Below are 10,214 nucleotides of genomic sequence, written 5' to 3' on the forward strand. Positions count from 1 at the left end.
ATCACTCAGAGACTCCCTATGCTGTGGAATAAAATCCCGGTCCATGTGAGGCAGAGCACCTCACTGGCTCTGTTCAAGAGAAATCTTGACCTGTGGATGGGAGATCGTAGGTTTACCCCGGGAATCATCTCTGTGTCACTGCTGGACAGAGGCACAACAAACTAATGGGCACAGTATTTTTTCATATAAGGGGTGGCGTAAGCCACAAAACTTTGGGCTAGGCTTATAAATGCCTTAGGGCAGATAGCCTAGTATAAACCTATGAACCTATGAACCTATTTAAGAACAATTTAACATAGGCCATTTTCTAAGCATAATACTACCTTTCAGGGTAGGTGTAGTACTTGAAAATACCAGACTTTTCAGAGGCAATAATGCCTTCAGTCTGCAGTGTTAGGTTCATAGAACACTTCCTTGTTGGTCCAATAAGCAAGCAATTATGCCCAACAGGATGTTATGAGGCCCAATGATACAGGAGGAGATCTTTCCCAACTCTGGAAGGTTCATTATTTCCCTGTAATACCCACTCTGGAGGGCATTACTGTGCTTAGAGAAAGGAGGAGTATATATTAAATGTTTTGTATTTGTTTTATAAGTATACATTTTTTTTATATTTCTGACATAATAAAACAGTTCCTTTGCCTAATGATTTAAAGCTGATACAGGATATGTAATTATTGCAGGAAGTATTTTGCATTCAAAATATAAGTTATATAAGTATTTAATAATATACAAACATACGGGTGCACGAACACATCTGCTCCTTTTTCTCTCAGACTGACTTATACACATACCCATGCACATGCACCCCACACACATATACATACACATGGACACACACACACACACACACACACACACACACACACACACACACACACACACACACACACACACACACACACACACACATGCCACACACACACACACACACACACACACACACACACACACACACACGCAAAATACACACATACACACACACACACACACACACGCACACACGCACACACACACACACACACACACACACACACACACACACACACACACACATGTACGCACAGCTCAGATGTTTGATTGTGATCAAATTAATGTTTTAAGATACAAATAATAATAGCCACCACAACGTATTTTAGCTCATTGCCATCAGACATAGTCCAAACCATTGCAAGACCCATGCTCATGCATGACAAGCACACACACAGTTACTTGCTTTAGTTGCATTTGTGTGTGTTTTTTTCTACTAACTGCATTTGTTAGAGCCACAGTTTATAAGCGAAGAGGAAAGGAAATGGCAGGTCTGTGTAACTGCTGTTGCGGTTGCAGTTACTTGTGTTAGTTTTATTATTTTGATTTATTTATTTTCCAGCTTGCTAAAGACTGCTTTTTAAGATTCACAGTGAGGGAAAATTAAAACGATGGTCCCAGTAAAGAATTTCAGTCTCAGTGAACAGATTTCATGCTGGAGTAGGCACCTTTCTTTTTAACCAGGCTCTGCCTGTAATTAATTTCTCCCTTTTGGAATGATGAGTGCCCAGTGGGGATGGCTACTTCTCCGGGGCCATTTGCTCATGCCCAGTATCACCCACTTTGCTGAATATTAGCATTTGCTTAAAGAATGGTGTTCATACTTCGAGGCTTTTGACTGGCTGTTTGTAATGCACTGAATCAGCCCAATATGTAGTTAAATAAGTCTGTAAATTTCACTTTGCATGTCTTACTTTATCATTTCCCACAGGGTGTAATGGCACTAAATTTGGCAGAAATGTCTGTTTAATAAGAAACTAAAAACTGTAACTGATTAATCTGTTGTACAATAAAAGAACACTAATGTAAGCTTTTTGGCTTTGCATTCCATCAAGCAAAAAGTAAAACTCCAAACAAAGCAATAGTTTAATCAGTCTTCCTCTCAGTAAAGGTGTAAAAAGTACTGCAATTAATTCACTTAATCCAGGCATTAGGAAAGCATTTCATAGGATCATAAGAGATTACTAGGCTATCAACCCCAGAGGTCATTTTAAGCCTAGCTATTTCATCCCAATGTAATACCATAGAAATGCTAGTCAATACCCAAGATTGCATTTAGTGATGACTGCCCATGTTCAGAAGGGTTGTGGGCTCTATCCCCAGTAAGAATTTACGGTACTCCATCTACTCATATGGGTTCCTCTTGAGCAGTGTCATAGAGGTGTTCATATTTCACATGATTGGGTAGCCTATTCCAAAGATGCGGCAGTCACTGGGAGATAAATCTGTCCCTCCAGCATGTCCTATTTAAGTTGCAGACCATATTTAGGTCCCTGGAATGGGTAGCCGTAGTCCCGTTCAATCTTGTTTGATAATAATAATCATGTATCTCGTTAGTAATGTCTAAGTCACTATTTCTTCCACAAGTTCATATGTATAGCAAACTTGTAACTTGAAAGTATGACTTGATGCAACAATTAAAATTTGTCTGGACAAAGTATATTTCTTCCTCATTGCAAATCAGTGCTCTTAAAATATGAAATGTAATTTGCTAAAAATTAAAATGCATAGAAAACATTAATTTTTTTCAGAAGTGACCATTTAAATTAAGTTCATAGGTTAAGCCTATATAATGAGGTACAGAGTATTTAATCTAACAAAATGTTTGAACATAATAGCGTTCTTAATGTAAGTGCACAAACAAATAAAAGGACCTTTTCTATATGCTGATAGTAGATTTTTACTCATACTTGTCAACTTCATGGCATTGTAATACTAGAAAGTTATTCTGTATAATAGAACTAACATTACCAGAATCAAAATAATGCATTACACTGTAAAACAAAACATAGGAATCTGTGACATTGTGAAAAAGTAGCCCCCAAATGATAGTATTTCTAAAAGAAAAAGACTGATATAATCCATGTCTCTCCTGATTAACTTCTAACCCTTTTCTTGAAATAGTGTTATTAATATAATGCCTCAAATTAAATCTGATAGCAAATTTACAGATGTCATTTTCAAAATCTATAGCTGATGTAGTCAGCCTCATAACATTTGCAAAACATGATCTTAAAATGTCAAATACACATAGATGTGATATATTTGAACAGTATTAAAATGTGAATCACAAATAAATAAATCAGATATTAGTGAATTCCGTATAGGCAATGTATTTCAGAGCGTAGTATACATTGAACTATCAGAATACATCCAAACTTATCAAATTCTTTCTGACTTTCAACATGGCTTCTGGTCTGGTAAACACATCATCACTGCCTTTTATACCTTGACAAATGATACTCTTCAGAACACAGACAAAGACCTGTTAACATATTCATCAGCCTAAGAAAGACCTTTAATCCAGTTGACTACTCATTCCTCATAAACTCTTTTCTTAGGGAAGTGCTTCAAAGACTTCCAGTACAACATGCAGTTTGATGTCCAAATGGGAGCAAGAAAATTGAACTGGAAAAGGCCCTACCACAACTCTTGGAGTGGTTACTTCAACACAAGCTTATCCTTAATTCAAAAAAATAATAAGGAAATTATGAAATGAATTTGACAATTACAGGATTCTGTGCAGGCAATTCAAATACCTCAGTGTTTGGCTTGACCCAAATCTCAGCTTGCAACATCAAATTCAAACTACTAAAGCCAAGGTAAACAAATTTATTTTCTTGTCAGAAAAACATGCATTTTCTCTACCACGCAGGGAAACTTGCAGTTATTAAATGAATCCCTCTCAAACAGCTAAAATATGGATTTCTCCCAAACACAGCAGCCTAATAAAAGAATGAGGCATCTCTTCAATCCAAATCTGTTAATATTTTACATTCATAACTCTTATCTCCACATTAAGAACACTACTGCAGCATAGTCTCAAAAGTAAAGTAGCTCCCAATAAAGCACACATCACAAATTTTCATAGCCTTTCTGGTCTTTAAGCCTCTGGTAGATTGACCAAATGAACCTTCACATGCAACCCAAGGTCACACCCCCCAATATCGTAAACTTAATAAGGTCCCATGATAAACACCACTGTACAGATTATGCTGTGTCTCAATGATAGCATCAAACATTTGGGAATCACTATCCTAAAGTAAAGGTTATTGAATCTTATTAAAAATTCAGAAAGCAACTTAAGCAATACCTTATTTAAAGATGCTAAATTTAAAACATTCTTAAATAATAATGTAACTTACAGCTTAGTCTTAAAGCATATTTCCCCTTTCACATTTATTACAATGAGTTAAATTACTATATTACTCAAAGGAATGGCCAACATAATTCTCATCTAAGACTCTTCCTTCTTCTCCCTTTCATCTTCCTGATTCTCTTTCCAGTTTGGCTTACCAGCTTCACTCTATAATCCCTTCCTCTCCTTTCTACGGCTCTCTAAACTATTATACTGTAAATTCCAATCTTTCAATATTTCATAAATTCTGTACATACAGTTAATAAAAAATTGCATACTCATGCAATGGTTTAGATATTAAGACCTTGTTACCATGCTATCATGTGTAGGGTGATGATTAACATGCTTATTGTTAAAGTAAAATATATGTCTAGATGTTGTTTATTGTTAGTGTGATTTGTTCTTATATTTAAATTGTTCTGTATGGTTAATCTCTTAATTTGTAAACTCAGACTGAACCTGAAAAAGGTCTATAAGGAATCAAGGTTCTACGCTTGTTAACAATGACAAAAGCTAACAAAATATGGCACCTGAATATAAATCAGTGACTTAGTCTTGAATATTATATTAATATTTTAAAATGTTTGTGTTGAAATTAATATATATATATATATATATATATATATATATATATATATATATATATAATTAATTTGAACATTTTCCCAAACCACCTTCACAAATTGAAAATGTAATCAGTACAATTAAGAAAAAATTTGTAGATCAATCCATTAAAAATCTAAGATTTATTTCACTGCATTAATGCCCAAACCAACATATCCTTTTAAAAATAAACCAGATGAGTGAAACTACACAACCCCATAGGGAAATAAATTTAAATGAAAATTATAAAGAAAGATAAGAAATATTTATGTAAGGTAGAAACTTCTTGCATCCCTGTATGGGGAAAGTTGCTCTCTATAACTCCTTACAAAAACACATAACTCCCCAATTTTACAGCGACAGAGAAAGGGTGAAGACCACCTACATCAAAACTTTATTCTACTCCCTGCAGGTAGAACCATAATCTCAAAAACAATGACATAGAAGCAGTAATACAGTTTAAAGTATTGCAAAATAAAAAACACCTTCTAAAGTAAACTTTGATGTACATAAAAAACAAATGAAAGGAATTTTCAACAAAAACATTATAAAATGTTAGAGCTGGCATTCAGTTCAGTTTACTATAACAAGAATTCCATCAATGAAACTCTCAGTGAAGGAATAACATGCTTTCTTTGTAGAATTAGTCATATCCATCTTTTGTAACTCGTCTGACTGACTCAACTCCAGCACTGCGCAGAATTATTTCATGCTTTCTTTCATCATAATGTGTAACTATATAACAAAACAGAAGATAGTTGTAATGTTCATAAACCAAAATTCACAGTTTTAGATTAAATCATCCAAGACTAAATTAAAAGAGAGAAACTTTAAAAAAATTAAAAAAATTTGCGTGGAAATGTTATTCCTACAACAACAGAGAAGGAAACCAGAGCAGTTAAATAAGTTAAATTATGTGTTTTATTTATGCAGTTATTTATGTATTTACAGTTTGTTGACTAGGTTAGTCCCACTTGGCTAGTGGCCTCTTTTCAGGTGATTCATACTGACCAGGAAAAATTTAGCCAGGGCATCAGAGAACTACACATATTCTTTTCTCTAAGGATATTTAATATCCAGCTGAGGTACCACCAATTCAGGTAGATGAAGCCTTAGTTTAGTGTCTCATCCAAAGGATGGCTGGTATATTATTGTAAGCATTCTCTTTTTTGAATAGAATGCCAGGTATATTAGGGAGTATATCAACAGTAACACATTCTTATTGTCAAAATGAAATATTTAATGTTTAAATCCACTTGAGTTTCACTTCTCAGAGGAAATATGCACATTCTATGTCCCTAATCTCAAAAACATCACATTTTATAATGCAAGGAGACGTGCTACCATTCTATAAACATCAAACACATCACTGCCTAGAAATGCAGTTTTACTATCTTGTGTGTACAAAAATGAGTAATGGCAATCTTACTTCTGTAACTCTTATACTGCTAAAAATCTTGCCTTATCCTTCCACTAAACAATAGATTCATATTATCCAGATTGCTTCTACTCAATATTCCTTATAAATAGCAACAAAAATATTTTACCTGATGGACTACTCCCCATCATTAGTATTGTGGCATTACATTTGCTCTTAGCGTGTTCCAGAGTCCCTTTTTTATATATATTTTATCTACATGTTCACAAAGGAGTTAGGACTGATACGGCATTGTATTACCATTTTTATCATGTAGAAGCATTCTTGTCATTTAAGTGAAAGGGTCACGTGCTCTTACACAAGTGAAATAAAATGTTAGTTAGACATCTTCGAGTATATTAAGATGCAGGTCATGTATTGTTATAACACTAGGCATCAGGAAAAAGTTACATAAGAACCCAGGAGTATTAATAAGACTGCACTGGAGGAAGATGCTCTTAGTGAAACTGGAAAATAATTCCATGTTGTTCTTCTTCTTTCGGCTTTCCTGGTTAGGGGTCGCCACAGCAGAACTCCAGTCCACTAATGATTGGCAGTAGAGTTTTACGGTGCCGAGGTGCCAGCTCAATGCCCAACCTTCAACGAAGGCATACCCATTCACGCATGTGTTTCGAACACCACTTGACCGTGGGGGGGGGAGACATGCAGACTCCATACAGAAGGTGCTCCAGCCGAGAATCGAACAGGAGAACCCCTTGCTGTGAGACGACAATGCTACCGCTGCACTGCTACGGCTTTGGAAACAAATTCCATAAAGTAAAGTAGGAAAAGACAGAAAAATGCAATTAAGCTATCATAACTTGCAATGAGCACTTATAACTCTTCGGATAAAAATAGGTTTGACAAGAATGGGAGAAAATGACAAAAGTGGATTAGTATGGACTGGCAGAAGTGTGAAATATTGGTTGTGAGATTAGTAAGAACTGGGGGAACTCTGGAATAGTGCTTGTAAAATTAGTAAGAGCTGGAAGAAATCTGAAATAAAAGAGGTGAGATTAGTAGGAACAAAGGGAAGTTTTAAATACTGGTTGTAAGAGCAGGGTGAATTATGGAATACTGATTGTGAGATTAGTAAGAAATGGGAGAAGTGTAGAACACTGGTTGTGAGATTAATAAGAACAGGAAGAAATATGGAATAGCATTTGTGAGATTAGTAAGAACTGGGGAAAGTGTGTAATGCTGGTTGTGAGATTATTAAAAAATTGGGAGAAGTGTGGAATACTAGTTTTGAGATTAGTGAAAACTGAGGAAAGTGTGGAATTCTGGTCATTCGATAGGTAAGAACAGGGAGAAGTGTGGAATGCTGGTTGTGAGATTATTAAAAAATTGGGAGAAGTATGGAACACTGGTTTTGATATTAATAAGAACTTGAAAAAGTATGGAATAGTAGTTGTGAGATTAGTAAGAAGAGGGGGAAGTATGGAATGCTCGTTTTGAGATTAGTAAGAACTGGCGAAGTATGGTATACTGGGAAAAGGAAGAAATGTTGTTCTATTAATTTTTTATGTGAATTATGAGCAGTATTTTGAAATTATCCATGATTACATGTGTTACAGAGCTGGGGGGGGAGGTAGCAAATTATTTTTAGTGTGTTGTACCAGTGTGATTCTGGAGTAGAAGCATTTAGTTCAGATGTAATGAGGGAAAAGGCCACACCTATTACAACATTACATGTATTATGTTATTTGCCATTACTTTTCTGTCTGTCCAGAAGTCTTGAGCTAGTGTTCTTGTTGAGGGAAGTACTTGTTTTTTGACATGGGTGATCATATAAAATATGAGGCAAATCTGGTACATTTTGCCTGTGAACATAATTCTCAACTGCCCAGACTATTGCAGGATATTCTTGAGTTTTCTCATACTTTGTTCTCCACTCCATAAAATATGGTGTCGTTTTCCTGTTGAGTACACATCATTGGAAAGCCTGGACAATGAAGAACAGTTTAGTGGCAGGATTTCTTTCCTTGGGATACTCTCAATTTATTTATTTATTTATTTAACATTTGTTGACTGGGAAAGTCCGACTAGGAAGGGGCACTCTGATTGGGCATGCACATATAATGGATCTATATTAGATCATCGAAGTGTTAATACTTTGAATGGTCTAATATCGACTTGAAAACAGCGAACCCTAAAAATAGTGAAGCTGCAGATAACTGAATTTTTTCCTAGGGAAAGAATTTGGTTGTCCATTTCTGTGGCTTCACTATTTTCAGCACTGTGGTGGAAAGTTATAGGTTGGGTTCTGGTAAGTGTGTGATTGTGTGGATATTAGGGTTAGGGCAGGGTATGTGAGTTAGGGTTAGAGCGCAGGTGAGGTGAGTGTGCGATAGTGATAGACTTTAGGGTTAGGGCAGGGAATGTGAGTTAGGGTTTGGGCGCGGGTGAGGTGAGTGTGTGATAGTGACAGACTTTAGGGTTAGGGCAGGGTATGTGAGTTAGGGTTTGGGCGCGGGTGAGGTGAGTGTGTGGTAGTGACAGACTTTAGGGTTAGGGCGGGGAATGTGAGTTAGGGTTAGGGCACAGATGAGGTGAGGTGAGTGTGTGATAGTGACAGACTTTAGGGTTAGGGTGGCGTATGTGAGTTAGGGTTAGGGCGCAGGTGAGGTGAGTGTGCGTTAGTGATATACTTTAGGGTTAGGGCGGGGTATGTGAGTTAGGGTTAGGGTGCGGGTGAGGTGAGTGTGCGATAGTGACAGACCTTAGTGTTAGGGTTTGGTTTAAGGATAGTGGATAGATAGTACTGTATGTACAGTTTAATATAGGGATAGATGTAGGATTTTAAGTGTATGTGTGTGGATTGCTGTTTTTTTGCTGTGCTTGTGTTGTGTGTGAGTTTCCCGGAACAGTGAATTTTTTCCCAGATTTCGTGGTTAGAAGTTTGAGGTTGTTGTATTCGATGATGAGCTGTTTTGTTGAACTGATATAGACCCCATATAACACCATTTATTGCATTCTCCTCAGTATGGAGAAAATTGATGTTTGTGCAGTGACGGAAACCTGGGTCAAGGCTCCAGAGAGCACCCCAGCACTACCATGTTACAATTCATATCATATCTTCCGCCCTCAGTTACTGGATCGCAGTACAAAGGATGGAGGTGTATCCATATTCATCAAGGATACCCACATCTCCAGGTTAGTGGTGCAGCATGATGCCCCAGAGATCATCCATGCGCAACTATCAGCAGGCAAAACCACATTTCAAGTCATAGCCTGTTATAGATCACCCACCATGTCCCAAGATGCTCACTCGGCATTCCTTGAGGCATTGGAAAATATAAAGGTCCTACCCAACACCATAATTTTGGGTGATTTCAACTACCCTGATATAGACTGGGTGAAGTACCAAAGTTCTAACTCCTATGCCCAGCGGTTCATAGAATTTATAAATTCAAATGCCCTTGAACAACTGGTATGTTCTCCCACAAGAGGGGACAACATATTGGATTTAGTCATCACAAATATGGGCGCCCATTGTACCACACCCATTATCACTCCCTCTCTGGTCAGATCAGACCATAAACTGATAACCCTGGACGTCCTCACCCCTCCACCTCCCCCAGTCAAAGAAACCATCGTAAAAAACCTTTTCAAAGCAAACTTCAAACTACTTGCATCAGAAGTGGAAAGCTTCACTATTCCCTTGCAGAAGGATAATGATATCCAGGATGCAGAATCCTACACCAAGGCACTTTATATACATCTTCAGGATTGTATGGACCATGCTATCCTAAATAAAACCAAGACTCTTTCCTCATGCAAGAAGAAACCAGTCTGGTGGACCCCGGCCATAAGCAAACTATACAATAAAAGGAGGAGACTTATACAAAAAAAGGCCAAATCTCAAGTAGAAAAATCATCCCTGATTAGCATTAGTAAGAAATTGAGAGCCCTCAAGTCAACTAAAGTCAATTTCGAAAAGAAGGTTGCCAAGGATAACCATAAGGCCTTCTATGGTTACGTCAAAAACCTAAATGGCAACGCTCAGGTCTGTTCTGACCTAGT

This window comes from Protopterus annectens, chromosome 5.part1, assembly GCF_019279795.1.
Source record: "Protopterus annectens isolate FY-2018-M chromosome 5.part1, PAN1.0, whole genome shotgun sequence".
Lineage (NCBI taxonomy): Eukaryota > Metazoa > Chordata > Ceratodontiformes > Protopteridae > Protopterus > Protopterus annectens.